The following is a 23,457-nucleotide window of genomic DNA, read 5'->3' on the forward strand; positions in this document are numbered from 1 at the left end:
AAAATTCAAATCAAGAGCACCACCACTTAACAAAACATAAATCAGAAAACTTTTAAATTATGTGATGTGAACTATTAAACTTAAACAAATTCTTTTTGATGATGTAAATACCAATATTATAATAGCAATTAATTGTGCAAAAGACAAGATAAATTTTTAATTAATTGAATAGAAAAAAAAAAATTTACCTGTGCTTGCTGCTTCGTCCGTCCGTGTGCTGCTGTTGCTTCGTTGCTTTGCTTTGTGTTTGTTAGCTTAGGCTGCTGGTGCTATTAGGATTAAGAGAAGATAGGGTTAGTGTTAGGAATTAGAAAAAAAAAAGGGCCTTTCAAAGTGTTGGGCTGGGCCTTAACTATTGGCCTTTTAATGGGTCAAAAAAATTAAGTTAGTTTGGGCCTTTTTTTAATTTTTTTTGGACTTAAAACATACCTAACATATTATACTAAATATTAATAGGAGGGGCCTCTTTTTTGGGCCTATTTTGAGGGGCCCTAAGCCATGGCCTTGTGAGCCTATGGCCAGGGCCGGGCCTGATAAGTAGAGCCTCTTTTTTAATTAGTTGACCTCCACTCTATTGAAAAAACTCCATTCCTATGGTGATTTTATTAACAAACACATCTCAGACTGTATTGACTAACCTAACCCTCAAAGAAGCGTTGCCATAGTTGAGTGCTCCACTTGAGTGCGATTGATGAAAGTTAGGTTAGATTCAGTAATACCCAAAATAGAAGACACAAATTTATAATCGTCAACAAATCATAATAGTAGTAGCTTTTACTCATTGTTACATCCTCTCAACTATCAAGATACACTTGAATCCTTTTTTAATTTTAAGCCAGTCGCTAATTTCATAACAATGCTGGTTGTTCGCCTTCAGTTAGAAGTACTAGTAGTAAATTGGTCGGTGTTCTTCCTAACTACTATAGTAAACATTCTAACACCCCATTAAATCTGGTGCTTTTGTCCTATTCTAGTTGCTAGACTGTATCTTGTTACTAAAAAAATGTAATAGGCTATTGCAACTTGCTTTGCTCTTCCAATGCTACCCCCTTTACTCAACCTCACTCTAAAAATAAAATTTAATAAATAAAATACCTTTATTTTTTTAATAAATAAGTAAACTTTAAAGGTGTAATTTAAAGGTTTTTCCATCTATGAGACTATGAAATATCCTCTCACATGGATGTTGTAGAGATCCAACGAAGAGATGAACTTTGTCTCAGTGTGTCTGCAAAGATGAGCATGATCGGCGCCACCCAACCAGGGTTGCCGGCCGGAGACACTCCGATACTAAAGTTAGTCTTTTGATTGAAAGAATAAAGCTATGGAAATCAAGAGTGTTGGTGTGTAGTGTAGGGAAAGATCACATACCTTTCTTCTGGGATGCCCCCCTTTTATATAGATAGGGGGTTGTGATATTTGTTTGGGCTAGACCCATTGTAGGCCTAGTTTGAGTTAACCCCAATGAGCGAATACATATTTTTTTCTGGCTCCTACAATTGCTCCAAAACTTTCATTGTTTGCGGTAGAAGGAATGAGAGTTTTTCTAGCCGAGTTACGTTGTTCAAATATCTGTTAGGTTTTTTGATAAAGAACACTCTGGATAAATGAATATAATGTATGAATGAATAACTGCATGTATGCTTGAATGTATGCATAAATGTACGTATGTCTTGAATATATGTATAAATGTACGTATGTCTTGAATGTATGTACAAATATACATATGTCTATCATAGGATGAAATTATATCACATGAGTTCCAAACAAATCATAATGATGGGCCACAGAATTGTTACCCCCGGGCAAGGGCTGTAGGCCGCGGTATTATTACCCCCGGGCGCAGGTGTAGGCCTGCGGTATTATTACCCCGAGTGAGGGTGAAGGCCTGCGGTATTCTAACCCCTGGGCATGGTTGTAGGCCTTTGTTGATGGCGCTCCATGCCGAGTGCGAAGATTACGTTATACTCGGAGACTTAAGCTAATTTTAAGTGGCGATCAAGTGCTAATATTGCAAGGATTTTGAATAATGCATACCAAATGAGGTAGACGTGTTAATCACAAATAATATTGCTTCGCTTGTAAGGAATTGTCAAGTAGATATTGGGCCAACTATTTAATTGCCGAGTTGCTTGGTTTGCGTTTAGTCTCGGTTTGGGTTTAGTCCAAGGTATACTTGCCCCATTGCTTTCGAATGACAAGTGTTAGTCGGAAGGAATGCAAATTCCCAGTGCCTTATGTTGCAGGGAAGATTCGGCTTTGGTAAAATGACAGCGCACAACAATATGCGAACTGCTGATTGCCAAATGTGAATTGCCGCCTGCCAGGTGCTAACGCCCGACTACCAAGTGTGTAATGTATTGCCCCAAAACTGGCGTTTGCTTGGAGCGGTGTGAAAAGGAACGGGAGTGTGGAATTCAAGTAAATGTCGTTGTAATGTTTGTACCAAGTTGGCTGAGTATGCATGCATATCAAAGGTGCCGAGATGATGATTGGCTGATGTGCCTCAATTGGAAAGCGAAAAATTGACTAAGATGTCCCAGTGGGCAATTGTTTTGCCAAATAATGTTGTTAGGCATATGAAGTTGCCAAATACTGTGGCCAATGTTGCTGCATAAAGTTTGACAATGCATAAAGTTGACCAACAATGTTGTTTAGCCAAATAAAGTTGATGCACGGCTGAATAATGATCATACATAATGTTGAATTAATAGTGGTGTCGAATAATATTGCCATGTAAAGTTGATCCACTGCCGAGTAACTAGTGTCAAAACATCGGTGTCCGTTTCCATAGATAATGTAATTTTGCCGAAAAATTGGTCAGCTACACTTGGGTCGGTGATTGTGCCGATCTTTTGGTCGGTGATTTTTCTTAGTTTCGCGATGTATCGGCATCCCTTTGGAGTTGGATTTGCTAAGAACTTGGTTGGCAATGGTTGCCAATTTATTGAAGTTGAGTTTCTTGTCCAATGTATATTTGCCCCATTGCTTTTGAGTAAGATTTGTTATTCGAAAGAAATAAAATTGACTTGGGCCAAAATTGCCGAGTAGGTCGATAACAATTTGAAACGGATTCTGTGCCCCTGTTCGGTGTCGTGGCGATATCGGAATGAAGCCGAGACAAAGTAGGGTGCTTAATGATATGCGAAGTGAGCCATCGCGCTCAATTTTTGAATGAAATCTGCAAATATATATATATATATATATATATATAGCTGAATTTGCAAATTCTGACCGTACGAATGGACTCAGAATGCATCAAATAGCTGGAAAGGATTATTAGATCGCTATGATCATACTCCTGATGGCATAATTGTAGCCAAAATGGATATGAGGGTTCAGATCAACAGGGTGTAAGGCAACTGCGACGCACAGGATTATTTCTTCATTGCTTGCTGGGTCGTTTTCTCTAGCGAAATAATTCATTTTTTGGGCAAACTTTGATCGGCCCGTACGGCTTCATTTTAGTACCGATTTTGACGTGGTTTGTTGCATTGGATTCATCTCGATGAGTACTTCACATTGGGATGATCAAAGCTTGATTTCGATAACTTTGAAAATTTTAATGTTCGGAAAATGTGGTCCGTTTCGCAGTTTCCAGTGAACTTTGGTTTCTTCTTGGCTGCTCGGGTTGGTGGGTTTGGACTCCTTGATTTGATACGAATCCTCTTGTATATTCAGACGTTGATTTTGGCAAGCCTAGATGCTAGTTCTATGTCGAGATAATAAGCATGAGATTTTCGCCAAAGAGGTAGGCACGTTAATAATTGTAGTTTTGTGCCAAGGATGTCCAATGCTATGGAGCATGTTACGAGCATGTAGTTTTGAGCCGAGCATGTAGTTTTGTGCCGAATAATGTTAGCCAAATTGCTGAATGATATGCCGAATAAATAAGCCAAATAAATGACATGCAAAGTAGTTTTGGAGCTTTGCCGAGCAATTGGCTATGAGTTCTCAGTATTGCCGAAGTGCAATATAAATGGAAAGTCTTGCTGGATTGCCTAATAGCTCTGTCCGTTTGGCCGAATGTTATGGAATTGAGTGTTCCAGTCGTTGGCAGAGCTGTCGACTGGGCAGCATCATGTCTATACCGAAAGTGAGTTAACTCACTTGCCGCAAGCCAGTGGTCAGCCTTCGCTTTGAGTTTGACTGGCCGAGAACAAATGTGCAGCAATTCCCTTCTTGGCTTGCCAAATACGTGGTCGGCATGTTGGCAACGTGGGCTTGCCGAAATACTTCGACAACTCTTTGGTCGAGAATACTTGATCATCTCCGTTTGGCTTTGTTTTCGCCGAACAATAACAGTGACCCAATCCAACTCAAACTATGAAAAAACTTTAGTAAAGATCATAGTTTTATATAAACAATAAATTGGTGAAATTATACCTAAAGAGATAGAGTTAGAAGTTTAAGGAAAGGAAATATGATGAGCCTTTATGGTAATTGAAGTGGCTCTAACATTGTCAAATTTTCTTGCCGATGAGACTTCTAGAGAGGGTGAAGATGGTATAATTGCAATACGTGATTCTTGAACCCAGCCGGTGATTAATAAAGTTTCGTATGCATGCAAGTATATATATATATTTGTTGTTGTTGTTGTTGTTTTTTTTTTTTTTTTATTATTATTACCTGCAAACGCAGAATTGAAAACATATGAAGCCGAGAGATAAATAAATAAACAATATATGTTAACTTCATATTATATGGGAAGATCTACTAATTTTATTTTAGCCGAGAGATAAATAAATAAATAACGACCAGGGGTGAATTTGGATATCTTCGGTTTTGTCAAGATTTTGGTCGGCGTCATCATGAGCCGTTCATGACAATTGAAGTTGCCTCCAGATCAAACTGTTTGAATTTATATGCAAATATATATATATACATATATACAGCTTGCCGACTACCACAATTAATTAAATAATAATAATAACTTTTTTTATCATAACTTATGGTCCATCCTATGGCAATGTCTCTTGTTGGGAATAATTCTAGAGAGAGAAAACCTGAAGACCCAGCCATTTTGAGAAATAAAGAAGAATAAATAAATGAATGGACAGACCCATGTGTAGATTTAGCCAAACAACTATATTGTATTACTGAAAAAATGTTTGCACCAAGAAAGGTGTGAAACCCATTTTTAGAGAGAGAAAACAGCTACAAACTTCATCTTGTTTTGACAACCTTTCTAAGCAATATTAATATTCAACAAGGGTTTGATCAAATCTGTGAGCATAAATAGATACATACATAGACGTGTACATATATATATGTATACATGAACTTTAGCAAAAAACATAATCAGAATGAAAGAAGCCAAAAACCCAGCTGTGGTCTCCTTTTTTAGAAAGAGAACGGTTAACCTTAGTGCTCACTGGCCTAAGTGTACCTTGGGTGTCGTATTGATTCTTCTCTTCGTTGAATTCTTTAGCTCTTTCCCACAGACGGCGCTAATTGTGAGACCATGAAATATCCTCTCACATGGATGTTGTAGAGATCCAACGAAGAGATGAACTTTGTCTTAGTGTGTCTGCAAAGATGAGCACGATCGGCGCCATCCAACCGGGGTTGCCAACCGGAGCCTCTCCGATGCTAAAGTTAGTCCTTTGATTGAAAGAATAAAGCTATGGAAATCAAGAGTGTTGGTGTGTAGTGTAGGGAAAGATCACATACCTCTCTTCCGGATGCCTCCCTTTTATATAGATGGGGGGTGTGATATTTGTTTGGGCTGGACCCATTGTAGGCTTTGTTTGGGTTAACCCCAATGAGCGGATACATATTTTTTTCTGGCTCCCACACTATCATTCAAAACCATAACAAATCGAATGAAACATATACTCTAAGAGTTAATAATATAATTAACCTAAAAAATGTTTAAAAAATATTGCATTTAATAAAAATAAGTGAAAATGATTATATTAAAATGGAGATGCAAGTGAATGCAAATGAAAGTTGTGTTACATGCCATAGTATTTATTTGCACCATGTACAATCGAACTTATATTTTCATACCAATATAATTCTCATTAAATTAAAGTAGGTAAAAGACAAATCCTAAATATGATATATAATAATAAAACATAGAGCAACACATTATAAGTCTTGATGGAAAAAACATCACTTAGTGTGGACCAATCAAAAACATGTCTTTACCTTTGTAAATTGTAAAACTCTTAAGTATTAATGTGCCTTTAACATTTTAGGGGGATTGAATTGGAGGAAAATTTCTTTGAGGTCCCCTAGCCAGTAGAACAGGAGAAAGAGTGGTAAGAAAGAAAGGGGGAGATGGAGGGGTTTACGTGAAGTGGATTGTGAATACAATAAGCCAAAGACCTACACACTACAAGAAAATGGGGAAAATAACACGGAAGCATTTGCGACGGCACCACTTGTCGTCGCCAATATATCGGGTTTTAGTGAGGGCAGCACTTCCTGTCACAAAAATGCAAGTTTGTGCAACGGCAACAACCGTAGTCGCAAATAATGCCCATTTTTTGCAACGGCAACCTCCCCGTTGCAAATAAAGGTTTTTGGCGATTACAATTCCCTCGTTGCAAATAAAAAATTTATTGTTTAAATTTTTATTTGTGACGATAAAACTTGACGTCGCAAAAAAAAAAAAAAAAAACCAAAACGTGATTTTCCCTTCGCGCTCATTTTTCCCCCATTCAACCAAAAATCCCCAATATCAAAAATCCATAATATTTTGAACCAAAAACCCTATCAAAAATCCCATCTCTTCTTACGACTCTCTCTCTCTCTCTCTCTCTCTCTCTCTCTCTCTTTCTCTCTCTCGACTGTGAGTAGTGGTAAACAGCAGCGAGCATCGAATCGACGGCGGCGAGTGACGGTAGCGATGTAACAACCCCGATCCATGATTAGCGCTAATTCATGCTTAAGTATGTCTAACAAGTAATTAAGAAGAAATCCTGAATTAATTATATGTGCATTGCATTATTTTGTGTTTATATATGTTTAACATAGGAAAATCTGTTCATGTTTTCGTTTCGGCTTGCGAAATGAAGGTCTTATCGGCATCCGATTCAGAAATTGACTTGATCTATGTGTTATTTAGAATTTTAAGAATTTTACGGTAGGTCTAATTGAAATTCGATTTGGAATGATTAAATTAGAATAATTAATGTCAATTAATTAACCAACTTTTAATTAAGCTTATATAAGACTAATTTGAGACCACTAGTTCATTGTTGCACCCTCATTTCCTCATCTTCAAGCTCCAAAACGTGTAGTGAGAGAGAGAGAGAGAGAGAGAGAGAGAGAGAGAGAGAGACTAGGAGAAGGTTGAATTCAAGCAAAGGAATTGCTAGAGAACTTGGAGATTGGTTTGGAACTTCAAATAATTACCTCTATAGAGTATAGTTGGACACTTGAGGTAAGGAACCAAACTCTTAGTTGTGTAGTTGAGTTGGTTCATGTAAGAATATAAGTTGTAGAGATGGGTTGATATGAGAATTGAGTTAGAATTAAGAGACTTTGAATATATCATGCATGCATGCCCATTTGAGCACAATTTGAGTTTGATTTCAAGAAATTCCCTCATGCATGTGTTCATCTTACCTTTATTTGGAAAATTCAACTTGTTTGATACCATTTTATGGCAAATGATCATGGTTTTGAATCTTGAAGGCAAGATAAAGCTTGCATGATATACATGTTATGTTTTCAATGAAATGAAGAGTTATTTTGCACAATTGGCAAGCTTTTGAGCCTTAATTTTGTGAGATGATCTTTAATTCACCATGTGTTCCAAATTTATACAAGTTTCCTCAAGTTTTTGGCCCAAATGATAAGTTTTGAAGTGTTGAAATCAAGATTTGCAGCTAGGAAGCAATTCTGGAAATCCAGAATTCTGCTTCTACGCTCGAGCGTAGGAATCCATGCTCAAGCGACCACTCTGAGAGTGTGCACTTCCGCTCGAGCGACCAAAAGTCCGATCGAGCGTGAAATGCATGCTCCCAAAAGTTCATGTGTTTTTGTAGATCGCTCAAGCGACAAAAGTCACGCTCAAGTGAAGCTCTGAGTCTTACGCTCGAGCGAGGATCGAGCGTCCGTTGAGCGTAAAAATCAAGCAACCAGTATTTTTTCAAAGTTTGCAGACCACTCGAGTGAAGGAAGTTGCGCTTAAGCAGACCCTCGCATTTTGCATGTCCGCCCGAGCAAGGAAAGCCACACTCGAGCGTAGACCCTGTTTTCAGCAAGTTTTAAAAAATGTTTTCAAGTACATTTTTGCATTCTCATTCCATCCTAGACATTCCTAAGCCAAGATTAAGACACCATAACGAGGATAAAGGCTAGAAATACACTAAGAACAAATGAAATAAGTTGTATACAATCCGAGCGTGTGCTCAATGTATGTATTTGTCATGTTATGTAGGTCGCGCACCTCAAGTTAAGTGAATTGCCTATTCTACTCATCTTTTTGGAGCCACCAGCTATCTGTAAGTAATAACTTTGTAAAGCTATGTTCAATTATAAGTATTTTCTGCATGATATAAGATGATCTGTTTCTGAAATATTATTTTCTATATGAATGAATGATTGTCCAATGTTTGTGAAATGTATTCGTGGCATTCTTAGCTTCAGATGACATCTGTTATCTATTCTGTTACGTCCCAATTATTTGTCAACTGTATGTCTCATGAGCCAACTGTTATGGATCCTTATGTATACGTCCCATTTATGGGCCAACTGTACGTCTCATGAGCCAACTGTACCGTCTCCGTGCACGTGAGTCAAGTGTATGCCTTTATGGCCGTCCCTTTATGGGTCAACTATTTCTGCTAGTGCTAATGGATGCACCACGTATGATTAATTGCAAATTTTGATTATGAGTATGATTCTGAATCTGTTTCTATTATGAACTTTGATTTCTGAACATGACTATGAACCTATTTTTGTTTTCTATAACTGTATGGACAACATTCATTAAAACCCTTTACTTTGTTATTATTCACTGGGCTCCAGCTCATTATTTATACTATGTATGTAGGTGAGTAGGCACGTGACCAAGCCTAGAGTTGATGGCCTAAGATTCTGTTTTGTTAGCCAACTATCGTGCCTCTTGAGGAGGTTCATTTGTGAGGATCGTGTCAAGGCTTAGTTGAGTTTGTTATGTATATCTATACTTGGGCTAAGTTCCCTTCGACTCAATCCGTGTAATTTGGTGACATAAGACTATTGTATTTTTGACGTCACATCCGTACATATGTTTATAAGTTTGTTTTGAAATTTCAGTCCCATGTATGTCTGCACAGCTCTATGGACTATGTAAATTTTGCATATTTGCTTCTGTAGCCCTTATTATATGTTATTCTGTTCAGAGGCCTTTGGTAACCCAAGGGTTGCTGGCCAGTTACAACGCTAAACTCATAGGGGTGGGTTCGGGTCGTGACAAGCGAGCAACGTGCGACGGCAGCGAGCTGCAAACGATGGTGACGAGCGAGCGGCGTGTCTCTCTTCAACTCTCTCAGTCAGTCTCAATCTCTGAACTAGGTTAGCTCTTCTTCTTTTTCGTCTTCATGTCTCTGCTTTGCCGAGTTAACCCTTTCCCTGTTTTCCTCCCACTTCCCACAGCCCACAACTATTCTACCCCTCTAACTCTCTCTCTTTGCTGCCGTTGTTTTCTTTTCTCACTCTTCATTCACTTCATTTGCTCAATTATTTGGTATTTTTAACTATAAATTTGAGCTATTTTAGTTAAATAAATTTATGAGTTTGCCGAATTTCGATCGATAGATTAGTATTACAAATAGTTGGATCTCTTGACAGTTGGCTTTATTTAAGTGTGTAAATTGAGCTTTGGGTTTGATAAGAAATGCATCCCTTACTCCAAAGGTCCCCCCTTCACCCTCTCTCTACAATTACTTGGCTACAACTTTAGTTGCTTTAGTCTTTTTTAATTGCAATTTTTTTCTATTTCAGTTATAAATTTATGACTTCTGAGAAAACAAAGGAAAAAGAAATCTTTTGAAGTGAAAGAGCAATGAACAAAATTTGAAAGTAAGCCTATTTCTAGTTATTTCTGAAACCTTCCCTATTCCTTCTGAAACCTTTCTTGTTCTAAAACTGTCCTATATCTCTAATTTTTACTCTATTTTCTCTCATTCTCTCGAAATTTTGATTTCAGACTCTCTCTCAGCACTCACTTATTTGGAATTTTGTCAGCTGACTTGGTAATGATTTTATGCTATTTTGGTATTTATATATTTATGTTGACATTTGTAATGGAATAATTGGTTAATTTGCTCTAGGACTTCGTTTGAGTTTGTTGCAAAATATGTCATCTTGTTTTGTAAAATTCTAGTAGGTGACCCATGCCTACGGCACTCCCAACCAAAAAAAAAAAAGAAAATTTCTACATCTAACTTAACCATTTTTTGACAATTGAAGCCCCTCCCCCCCCCCCCCCAAAAAAAAGAAGAGGTTATGCACTTCAAAATTATGCCTAGCAAATTATCGATGCCTACGACACCCTCATTCTGATAAAAAATCATTTGCATTTTTTAGTTATGATCTATTGATCATTGCATATTGACACAATTACAATCATTTCTAATTACCTTGCTTTGCAATTACAATTAAGACTAACTCATGCACGTACTTCATTACTTAATTGAAACCAAAAATAAAAAATAAAAATCATGAATTCCTATATGTATACTCTCAAGCATAATGACCCACTTAAGCTTGGTTCAACATCTCCATATGCATTATAGGTTTGATTAGTTTTTATTGCTGGTGGCACACCATCTTCAAAAGCTGCTATTATCAGTACCTGAAACACAAATTAAGTTTAATTAAGTTAGATAAATTTACCAAAATAGAAGAATCTAATACAAAGAGAACAAATCCTGAGTGTTTAGCATTTCTGAATCATGTGTCACATTGTAGGCACCATACTTTCTCATTGCTCTATAGAGCTTTACATAATTTGACCCCAAAAAAAAAAATGATTCTTAATTCTTGAGTTATCATATGACTGGAAAAAAAATTAATACTACTTGACTTTATCAAACTCGTTGCAGCACATTCAAAATGATTTTCCATTGAAACAAAATGATGATAGGATAGAATAGGAACCTCTTCCATAAAAGGTAAACCACATAACTATATAAGCAATTGCATAATTGATTGAAAAATCGAATAAGGTAATGAACACATGTAGAAGCAAACATAAGTTACACATTTTGTGAACATAGTTATGAGTTTTGTGAAAAGCGTTACAATATTTGTGGTTAGTAAATGCATTGCACAAAGTTGTCATTTTACAAGTTATACATTTTTTGGTTAGAGTTATGAATTTTGTGACAAAGTTACAATATTTTGTAGTGAGCAAAAGCCACACATTAGTTATATATTTTGTGCTCAAAGTTATAAATTTTGTTGAAATATTTATGAATTTTGTTAGAAATGTTACGATACTTTGTGGTCAGTAAATCCATTAGACAAAAGTTATAACATTTTAAAAAGTTACACATTTTGTGGATGTAGTTATGATTTTGTTGAGAAAAGTTACAATATTTTGTGGTAAGTAAATCCTTACACAAAAATATGACATTCTCTCTTATCTTGAAACTATACCCAATTTCCTATTTTACCTATTCAAGATAGAGAGAAAAAATAAATAAATAAAGAAGAAGAAGAAAAAGAAGAAAATGTTTGATTATAACGTTAGTTTCCTAGGTGGAAGGGAATATGATTTGGACCAATAACAAGCTTACTTTACAAAGTTACTTTAGAGGAGCCGGATTGTAATTGATGTGTATTTATTGGCATACTTATTTATAATTGAATGTTCTATGGAATTTAAATTGGAAAATATGATAGCAAAGGTTAAGTTGAAGATGATTGTGACACATTGTGATTGGTTTTCAACACTAGTTACCAAACCGTTGAGTGAACTTTCTCTTGCCTTGCTACACTTCAAATCTTTTACCAACATTGTTTTTTAAGAGACCTGCAAATACAATGACATGATAATGTTGATATAGGTGTCAACCATAGCACTATTAATCAATGGTTTGCTTGGGCTTTGTCTGGATTTGGTCCTAATTCCCTTGTTGTCGTTGAGCTTTGGCTTTAGCCTTGTTTGCCTTGACCTTGGGGTGGCCTTAGCTTGGCCTTGACCTGGGGATGACCTTAGATTGCCTTGGCCCAGGGGTGGCCTTGTTTTTCTTAATCTTATCCTTGGTTCTAAGCCTTATATTATTTTATCTTAAATTTCAATATTGTCTTTTAGGTCCAATGTCTATATTGCCTTGACTTTGGGGGTGACCTTCATTGACTTGGCATAAGGTTGTTTAAGGGTGACCTCCAATGTCTATATTGTCTATATTGTCTTTTGGCGTATTGGTGTGTATTCCCTGAGTTGGGACTTTTGATATGCTATTTACTTTCCTTTTTGATTATTTTCTTTGTTGTACATAAGGTTGTTTATGTGATTATTTAAATTTTCTAATCTGACTTTAGGAACACCTCATAAAAACTGGCTATGGTTTTGTGTCTGTTACTATGTTTGGAGATCCAGACAAGCCAACTCTTGTTACTTATCCTAATGTAGCATTGAATTGTAAGTACAGACCAAATACCATTTTAATCAATAGTTACAGTTATTATCATCATGAAAATAACAATAGTTTTTAAAATTATTATTATTTTGAGAGATTGACTAAACCAAGTTGTCCAAATACTTGGAAAGTTATATTCAAAAGTAATTAAGAACTTTTTTTTGTCAAAGCTAAAAGGAAATTTGAATGTTTGTACTTGTTTGAATTTGCTTGCATGGAACCATGATCTTTTTCTGATCCTTCATTGCTTAAAGTAACTTCCCTTTTGTTCTTGTGTACATCTTGAGAAGATGTGTCTTGCTTTCAAGGGTTGTTCTTTTGTCCAGATGTATTTTCCTTGTTGCTCCACAACTTCTGCATCTACCATATTAGTCCAGATGTATTGTTTGATTTGAATTGTTTCCCAATTTTCGGTTTAGGCAAACTAGATCCTTAAAAAACTTAAAATTCGAGGTGTTGACGTCCCAAAATCACCAAACGACATCGGATTAGCACGAAACTTGGCACACACGACCACTTTGGCACGAGAGACTTGTGGGAGAAGATAGGACTCAAATCGAGTTCCTGGTTTGGAGCTAGAGGCAGATTTTGGTCTAGACAAACTAGTTCCTTAAGAAACTTAGAATTCGAGATATTGATGCCCCAAAATCACCAAACGGCGTCGGATTAGCATGACACTTGGCACACACAACCGCCTTGGCACGAGAGACTTGTAGGAGAAGACGAGACTCGAATTGGGTTCTCAATTTGGGAGCTAGAGCCGGATTTCGGTCAAGGCAAACTAGTTTCTTAAGAAACTTAGAATTTGAGGTGCTGACGCCCCAAAATTACCACATGGCTTCAGATTAGCATGAAACTTGGTACACACGACCGCCTTGCCACGAGATACTTGTGGGAGAAGACAGGACTCGAATCGGATTCTTGGTTCAGGAGTTAGATCCAGATTGCAATCTAGGCAAACTAGTTCTTTAAGAAACTTAGAATTCGAAGTGTTGACGCCCCAAAATACCAAACGGAATCGAATTAGCATGAAACTTGGTACACACGACCGCCTAGTCACGAGAAACTCGTAGGAGAAGACGGGACTCGAATCGGGTTTTCGGTTTGGGACGTATAGCTAGATTACGGTCTAGGCAAACTAGTACCGTTAGAAACTTAGAATTAGAGGTGTTGATGCCCCAAAATCACCAAACGGTGTTAGATTAGCACGAAATTTGGCACACACGACTGCCTTGGCATAAGAGACTTGTGGGAGAAGACATGACCTTAATCAGATTCCCGGTTTGGGAGTTAGAGTTGGATTTCACTCTAGACAAACTAGTTTCTTAAGAAACTTAGAATTCAAAGTGTTAACGTCCCAAAATCACCAAACGGCGTCATATTAGCATGAAACTTGGCACACACGACAACTTAGGCACGAGAGACTTGTGGGAGAAGACGGGACTCGAATCGGGTTCCCGATTTAGGAGTTAGAGCCGGATTTCACTCTAGACAAACTAGTTCCTTAAGAAACTTAAAATTCAAGGTGTTAATGCCCCAAAATCACCAAACGGCATCGGAGTAGCAGGAAACTTGGCACACATGATTGCCTAGGCACGAAAGACTTGTAGGAGAATAAGGGATTCGAATTGGGTTCCCGGTTTGGGAGTTAGAGCCAGATTTCATGCTAAACAAACTAGTTCTTTAAGAAACTTAAAATTTGAGGTGTTGACGCCCCAAAATCACCAAGCGGCGTCGGATTAGCACGAAACTTGGCACACACGACCGCCTAGGCACGAGAGACTTGTGGGAGAAGACGAGACTCGAATCACGTTCTCGGTTTAGGAGTTAGAGGTAGATTTCGGTCTAGGCAAATTTATTTACTTAATTATCTTTGTAATTGCATAGTAGTTAAATTTTTATATTTTTATTTGTAATTAACATATTAACACATAATTATATTGTCATTAATTATTTTTATTTTTATTTTTCAGATATTTCCCGAGTAGGAGTTTACTTCTTGTGGAATGTGTACCTGTGAAAAATGCAACTAACTTTTGTTTTTGTTACCCACGGAGAATGATGAGGAAAACTTTTAATTTTGATTTATGTTATTTTGAGTTATGAACAACATTATGTATTTAACATTATATATGTATTATGGAACATTATGTAGTGTGGTAATTTTGTTGATGTGTAGTTATGGATGGAATAATATTTTTATTATGGAGAAATTGTTACTTCTATACAGGAATTTTTATATTATTATGCAATTATTGGTTTCTTTTTTAATTATTTTTCATCTAATACAAATAATTTTAATATTGTTAATAATTATCTTGTAGATTTTCTTTTTTTTTTTTCTTCTTTACAACGGCACCACACCGTCGCAAAAAATAGGTAATTTTAATATTTTTATTAATTTTATTTTATTTTTCATTTTATTTTTTTTTTTTTTTTTTTGCGACGGCACCATACCGTTGCAAAAAACATTAGAACCATTGGCGACAGTGGTCGTGCTGTTGCAAAAAAAAAATACCATTGACAGTATTTCTTGCGGTCTCAAATAAAACTTTTAGCCACGGTAACACAGTGCCGTCGCAAAAGGTCTTAATTTTTTACATATTATAGGCGACAATAAAATGTAATCGCAAAAGGCCACAAATACCGTCACAAAAAAAGGTGACAGCACGATGCCGTCGCTAAAACTTTTTTGCAATGCCCTCTACTGTGACCCCCCATTTGTCGTCGCCAAAAGTCATTTGCCATCGCTACAGGTTTTTTGAGACGACATTAGGAGCATTAGTGACGGTAAACCTGAAAGTTTTGTAGTGACGTGTCATCCATCAGCTAGTGTGTGATTGGTTCATTCACTTTTTGCTCTTAGCTCAGAGTTGTGTGCACCTGCACATCATTCCTATCAGATGATGAATCAGGAAAGGCCTTAGATATGTGACTGCAAGCCACATAAGCCAATTTTACAACCTAGAAAAGAAAATGAAGCAAAAATGACTCTGCTCCAAAGTCTATACCATGTCACGCAAAATAGTGCCACATGGTGCATATCAACAATCTCTCTCTTTATTTTGGAAAAATTATCAAAGATAAACGGATAAACTACATTAACCACTATGCATTTTCATGGAGCAAAGAGGATGGCAACTTGTGTTTAGGAGAAGACACGAAAATAGTGACTTAAGATCAAGAGGTGGTATGCATACTGTGTTCGTAGACAACATCCCAGATTCTATGCATCCAAAACAACTTATTCATCTATTCACAAATTTTGGAATAGTTAAGGATGTCTTTATTCCAAGCAAAAGGAGGAAAACATTAGGGTCAAGATTTGGATTCGTAAGGTACAATTGCCCAATAGCAGTTAAGATGGCTATCCAAAAAGCCAACAGAACATGGTGTGATGATAAAGTGTTAAAAGTAAAGAAAGCTGAGTTTGGTAAGGAGCAAGTTAAAAGCAAAGGCAGAGTTGACACTCATCTTCAAGCACCACCGAGAGCAGTGGGGGTAAGGATGACAACTGCTGCAAGCAATGTAAGGAGAGTGTCATATATCGAAGCACTTAAAGGTGGGAATGATCTAAAAGAAAAGGCAATAGTTTTCAAAGCAGAGGAGTATGGAAATGGATAGATGTACACAAGTGTGGTGGTAAAACCATGGCTGAAATACTGTAATGGTAAACTCAAGGAGGAGTTGCTAATCAGAGGTGTAAAGGATGTACAGGTGAAGGATGGGGGTGGAAGAATAGTGTACCTATCATTCCCCTCACTAGAGGAAATGATGAGTAGCATAAAGGTTATCCATGGGTGGATCCATGAATGGTCTGAATCGGTTATGGAATGGAAAAAAGGAATGAAGATTGAGTTTAAAAGATATGTTTGGATATTTGGAGTCCATCCTAATCTTTGGAACACTCTAAACTTTCTAAAAATTGATCAGATTTGGGGTGAAGTGGTGGAATTAGATAAGAATATATCTAATTTGGCTTCTCTGGAATGGGGTAAGATGAGAATCCTTACCTCACAAGTGGAGTCTATTAATAATATTGTTTATTTGGAATGTAAAGGCTGCATATATCCAGTTTGGATGTGCAAAGATATTAAGCTCAACCACAGAGATTAGGGCTATAGTCTCAGCACCCAAAGAACCACTGAATCTGGCAAGGGCATTATCAATGAAGACTAAAGCTCAAAGAATCACAGTGGAAGGGAGGAAGAAGAAGATGATGTAGCAAGTGTAGAGGGTGACCTGGCAATCCATGATGGTGCTCTACAAAATGAAAAGGGAGTACCCTGCAAGGAGAGGGGTGTGGTAGACAAAGGAAATGATTACCCACCTATCTCAGTCGTAAGTGAAACCTATAATATTGTGAGGAATAGAGATGGGGGTGGCCATTGCACAAGGGTCGAAGAAAGCATGCACAGAAATTTAAATCACAACTCTGATAGGGGAAGCAAAAGAGGTGTAGGTGTTTTGGTCTCTGATGGGCCTATAAGAAGCCTTAGTAGGATTACATCTCCACAGCCCAACATTAATTTAGAAGTAGTTTTGGATCATGCCCAATTTGATGGTCTTTTGAATGGAATTAATTTGGGCTTGTCTAAAACAATTAGGCTGGACAACTCTGAGATTCTTGATCTAACACATTTTGAAGCCTAGATGGTAAAGGATAAGGGCATTGCTATAGTCACAAACGAAAGGGAAAGTCAAAGTAATCAAGCTCCACAAACCAGCAAGTCAATAAAAGATAAAGTGAGCAGGGGAAAATTAGTGATGAAATCTGGGTTTCAAAGAAGGGCCATCTTTAGAGCAGTTGCTATTGCAATTTCTTCTTCTCTATCTTATAACAGCCGCTCAAGCAGTCAAAACAAACTACTTTTGAAGAAGCTACTGTACAGCTTGGGAAAGAGCTGGGCATAGATTTTGAAGGCAAAGATGATGAAGTTATGAGGAAAATTATTGAAATGGAAGAAAAGGACATGGAGCAAGCTATTGCAAAGAGCAATGGTGCTGGGGCTTAGAATAGCTTCAAGGGAGGCTCAAGAGTAAAAAATATTTTTTATAAAGATTTTTTCTTAGAATATTAGAGGGCTTGGCAGGCCTGAAAAGAGGAGGCAAGTCAAAGAAGCTATCAAAGAAAGAAAAGTGGACATGGTGCTATTGCAGGAAATAAAAAAGGGAAATGTTTCAAAGCAGTTTGTGAAATCTATCTGGCCTCATGATCTAGTTGGCTACATGAATATGGATGCTGATGGGAGGGCTGGAGGTCTGCTTTGTGTTTGGAAGCTTGAAATTTTCTCCTTAACTAACTGCTGCTGTAACAGGAACTTCATCCTATTATCAGGTACTTTATTTAATAGTTTGGAATGTGTGATTGTGAATGTATATGCACCCAATGATGTGATTGATAGGAGAAAATTATGGGCATCTTTGATCAATATTAAGGCTGTTTTCCCCAAACCTTGGTGTGTAAGGGGGGACTTTAATGAAATAAAATCACTAGATGAAAGGAAAGGTTGTGTAAGAAGGAATAGGGGAATAACAGATTTTGGTAACTTCATAAGCAGCCTGGCTTTGATTGTTGGAAAGGAAATATACATTGTGTAATTCAGTGAAAGATGAGAGATGGAGCAGGTTAGACAGGTTCCATGTTAGCCCAAAATGGTTGGGATGGTTTAGATACAAACTCTGGGGTCTGCCTAGATCCATCTCAGATCACTGTCCAATTATCCCGATGGATGATGAGAGAAATTGGGGCCCAAAGCCTTTTAGATTCATCAATGCGTGAGCATCTCACCCTTCTTTCATGCATGAAGTGAAAAAAGTATGGGAGGGTACTCAGGTAGATGGTTAGGCAAGTTACAAACTAAAAACCAAGCTGAAGGCACTTAAACGAGCTTTAAAGAAGTGGAATTGAAGTGTTTGAGAATATGGACTCTAAACTGAAGCAAGCTGAAGAACAATTACATGCCTTGGATTTAACTGCTAAGATTAGAAACCTGGATGAAGATGAAGGTAGGAAGAGAAGAGAGTTGAGTGGGGAAGTGTGGAAGCTCAGAAGATGATGGAAGGAATTTGGCTACAAAAGTCAAGGCTGAATTGGAACTAAAAAGGAGATAAAAACACTAATATTTTTCACGTCATAGCTACGAAAAGATAGAATATTAAGGAAATTGACTTTATGACAGTGAATGGGGCAGCAGTGAAGCATCCTATAGAGGTGAAACAAGCTGTGTATAATCACTTCTGGTTTAGCTTTAATGAACAATGGAAGTCCAAACCCAAGCTACTGGGCCCATTTAAAGTGATTCAACAGAGCCAGCATTTCAGTAGTTTGGAAATGGAATTTCTAAAGATGAAATTTGGGCTGCAGTTACAATTTGTGATAGCAACAAGGCACCTAGTTCTGATGGGTTTAACATGACCTGCTACCAAAAAGGGTGGAAATTCATGAAAGGTGATATCCTCACTTTCCTGCAGGAATTCTATATCAACAGTAGTTTGGTTGGAAGCTTAAATAGTTCCATCATTACTTTCGTCCCTAAAAAAGACAACCCTTCAGGCATTCTAGACTACAGGCCTGTTAGTCTTATAAACTCCACATATAAAATTATTTCCAAGGTTCTTACTAATAGATTGAAAAAAGTTCTTCTTGTTGTTATAGATAATGTCCAATTTGCATTTCTATGGCAAAAAAATATTTTGGATGGTGTATTGATAGCTAATGAGATGGTGGACTGGTGGAAGAAACCTAGAAGAAAGGGATTGATATTGAAGTTCGACTTCTAAAAAGCACACACAGTAAATAGGAACTTTCTTATCCAAATGCTATCTAATTTTGGTTTTGGTTCCAAGTGGGTGAATTGGATCTATACCTGCATTTCTTCAACTAAAATTTCTGTGTTGGTAAATGGTTCACCCATACCTAAATTTTTCCCTAAAAAAGGACTAAGGCAAGGCGATCCATTATCACCTTTCCTATTTAACGTGGTAGCTAAAGGCCTAAACTTATTACTTACAAGAGCAAAAAATTTGGGCTTGGTTAAAGGGATAACCGTTGGGTTCAATGGCATTAATATTTCCCATCTCCAGTTTGCGGATGACACAATTATTTTCTGTGAAACTGAGTGGCCTGAAGTGTTAATTGTGAAGAGAATACTCAAATGCTTTGAGATTATTTCTGGGTTGAGGATCAACTTTCACAAGAGTGTTATATGTGGTATAGGCATTCCTGATGATATTGTGCAAACTTTTGCTTCAAGACTGAATTGTACCTACCAAAAGCTCCCTTTGAAGTACCTTGGAATGCCATTAGGGGCCAATCCATCAAGAAGAGTAACATCGAAGCCTGTGGTGGAGAAATTCAAGAAGAAACTAACAAGTTGGAAAATGAGGTTGTTGTCCTTTGCAAGTAGAGTAACACTAATCAGATCTGTACTATCCTCACTACCTGTTTATTACATGTATCTGTTGAGGTTGCCTAGTAGTGTAGGAAAAGAGATTGATAAGATTCAAGCAGCTTTCCTGTGGAGAGATTTTGAGGTCAAGAAAAAAAGTCCACCTGGTGAAATGGAAGGATTTAACCAAGGATAAAAAGCAATGAGGGTTGGGGATTAGAAACTTAAGAGTTGTGAACACTAGCTTGCTTGCTAAGTGGTGGTGGCAATTTGGGATAGAAGACAACTCATTATGGAAACAGCTCATCTACAGTAAGTACAAGTCAGAGGGGGATAGATGGCTTCCTTTTCATGTGGAGGCAAACAATATTTTACGATTGTGGAGTGACATTCTACTTGTTAATGAATCTAACAACAGTGTGTTCAACCATTATTTGCACAATGCCGAATTCAAGATTGGCAATGGTGAAAGAATTAGTTTCTGGGTTGATAATTGGATGGGAACCAGTTGTTTGAAGTCCTAATATCCTAGATTATACTACTTATCAGTGGAAAGAGACATATCCTTGTATGTGCAGTGGTCTAGGGCCAAAAATCAGATCAGTTGGGCATTCAATGTCAAAAGACCCTTATTGGCATAAGAGGAAAATGAACTACAAAGACTTCATGATGTTCTAGAAGAGGGTCCTGAATTGAGATTGGATTCTAATGATAGTCTTTTGTGGAAAGCTGATCCCGCAAGTATTTTAAGTGTTAAAGGCGCTGTGAACTGGTGTGAATTATCTAACGATCCGGCTCTAAAACTTCCTGATTTGATCTGGCACAATCCCTCTCCACCTAAAGCCCAATTTCTCTCTTGGTTAGTCTGGAAAGGGAGGTTAAAGACTTCAGATTATTTACATAGAATTGGTATCCTAAGTGATGAAGTCTGTAATGAGTGTGTGCTTTGTCATGCGAAGATTGAATCACTTAATCATGTTATATTGATTTGCCCCTTTGCTTGGAAAGTATAGTCTACCATAATCAAGTGGTGAATGGGCCTCCCCTAGTTCAGTGGACATGCTAGGTTGGACTTATAGAAAAAATGAGAAACAATTGTGGAGATCAGTTTTGATTACTGGTTTGTGGTCCCTTTGGAAATGCAGGAATGACTGCTTGTTCAATGAGTTACAACCCATTTGTAATGGCCTTTGTGAGTTAATTAAAATTAGACTGGCCCTTTGGATGAAAGCACATTTGGATGAAAGCACATTCATTTGGGCAAGGGTATGCGGTGGATGAGTTTGTCTACAATATTTAACAAGTTAAAAGCTGCTTATAGTTCTTCTGCTGAGTCTGTGTGTACTGATTTGCTGCTATGATCTGTTTGCTGTCAGTAGAGGGCTGTAGAGCATTGGGCTGCTATTACTGGTTTGTTTTGCGTCTGCTATTCTGTTTGCTACATGTGGTGTTTGCTAATTATGTTGATTGTTTGTTACTACTGTAGAATTTTGCTGTAGAATTAAGATTGTCTGCTGCTATATGTTGCGGTCTTGGCCTGCTGTATGTTGTTGCTGAAGAATTATGCTTTGGAGCTAGTGAAGAATTATGTTGATTGTTTTTTTTTTACTGTGTTGTTCTATTTTTTAGGCTTTTGGTTGCTCTTGATTGGCTTCTCACCAATCTTGGATCAAGTGCTTGCATATGATTGTGCTTCATTTGCAACCTAGTTGGGATTGTGAAAGTTAGTTATGATGCTCAGTGCACTTCCCTGATTTGTTGATGTATTTTTGCATGTACTTTGCTTTTATCATCAATAAATCTTTTATTTTGCTGATTAAAAAAAAAAAAAAAAACTACACTAACCACTCTTTATGAGAGTTTTTATTTCCACATACCAAATATTTTGTTCGTACACCTAATAAAAACAAATTTATTATAATTTTGTCTTAAAATAAAATTACTAATTTATCTTCATCTTCTTCCTTTAACACCTTAATTTTTCAAATCTTGAATCCTTAAGCTCCAAAGCTCATCTCCTTCTCCAACCAACCTAACCCTTCCCCAACCCTCTTCTACTACCGTCACCCCTTCTTGCATCTTCCTTTGACCACCCGAACCTCTTCTCCATCATCCACGACCTCCTTGACCTTTTCCAGCCTTGGGTCATTGGCACTGGTTAGAGTTAGAAATAGAAAGAGAAAGGGATGAGTCATGGTGAAAAAGGGTTTGCGACAAGGGTGGTTGGCATAAGGGGGTTTGCGATGACGAGTTGGCAACAATATAGTTTGCGACGGTAAAAAGTTCACGACAGAGGCAGTTTGCAACAGTAGTTGCGAAAAGGGCTCTACGGTTCATGTGAATATTCACACCTTATATTTGACTGTGAACATTCACAATCAAATATATAATGTAATGATGTGAACATTAACATCATGTATACTTCGTGTTAGTTTAATAGTTGTAATATGTTATTATTCCATATTTCACTTGCTAGCTTCCTCCCATTTTTTGGTCGTTGTCCTTGTTGGGGTTGTTGATTATAATCAAATAAATTGAACTCCCAAAATTTTGTTCATTTTTCAGATACATGAACTAGTGACATGATATATGATCAATGTGAATGTCCACACTATGTATTTGACTTTTATTGTTTTATCCTATGTTGTACTATGTTCATATGAATATTTACATCATGGTTTTACTCAATGCAACCATGGTCACATCATTCCACTATTCACAACACATATAGTTTGCACTTGTTATCATTTATCATTTGTGACCATTAACAATAAATTTATTTCCAATGGAACAAACAGATGTTGCTCATAGATTTCATGGCAAAAGAAAAAGAAAATAGTTCCACGTCAAAGACAAACTTGAACAAATAGCCAGCCCCCCCTCCCGGAAAAGTGAACATGAAAAAGGTCAACTACTGATCTAACATCATTGGGTTAGTGAAACTGATGATGAGCAACAAGTTCTCGGATCATCAGTTGGATTGTTTGAAGGAAATGCCATTTTGACAGTTGTTTGATGTATTGAGGACCGGTAAAGTTAACCTCAACAAATGCATGAAGTTCAATGATGTCGTCGTATGCGTGCTAGAGATGTACAAGCCATTGAAAGACACATTTTACATTGGCGATAAAAATATGAATATGAATTCTACATCCTTTGCAATTTTGTAAGTAATTAGAATACATTGGAAAAAAGAACCATAATTAGTTATTTTGATTCTGCCTAAAAACATACAATGGTATGTTGTCATAATATTTGCACAAAGTCAATGTTAATATTCATATTGGTTTATGTTGTTTTATAATTATGTACACATAACCATTGGTTTAATGTAATTAAATTAATTTATTTGATGTTTTATTCATGATGTTAACATTCACATTCAATAATCTGATTGTGCATAAACATACACTTCATGTTTGTGTATACACAGAAATGATGGTTTATGGTTAATGCAATGTTGATATAGTCATATTTTT

General features: G+C 37.0%; 1 long non-coding RNA gene across 1 annotated transcript; it reads left to right on the plus strand.

Annotated features, from left to right (window-relative positions):
* The first annotated feature begins 17,343 nt into the window (after positions 1-17,343).
* On the plus strand, positions 17,344-23,338 carry LOC145801288 (uncharacterized). Its single transcript, XR_014342536.1, has 2 exons — positions 17,344-17,925; positions 22,777-23,338. It is a non-coding gene; the product is annotated as an uncharacterized LOC145801288 (long non-coding RNA).
* The last annotated feature ends 119 nt before the right edge of the window (positions 23,339-23,457 follow it).

This window comes from Camellia sinensis, chromosome 10, assembly GCF_055761805.1.
Source record: "Camellia sinensis isolate YWXY chromosome 10, ASM5576180v1, whole genome shotgun sequence".
Lineage (NCBI taxonomy): Eukaryota > Viridiplantae > Streptophyta > Magnoliopsida > Ericales > Theaceae > Camellia > Camellia sinensis.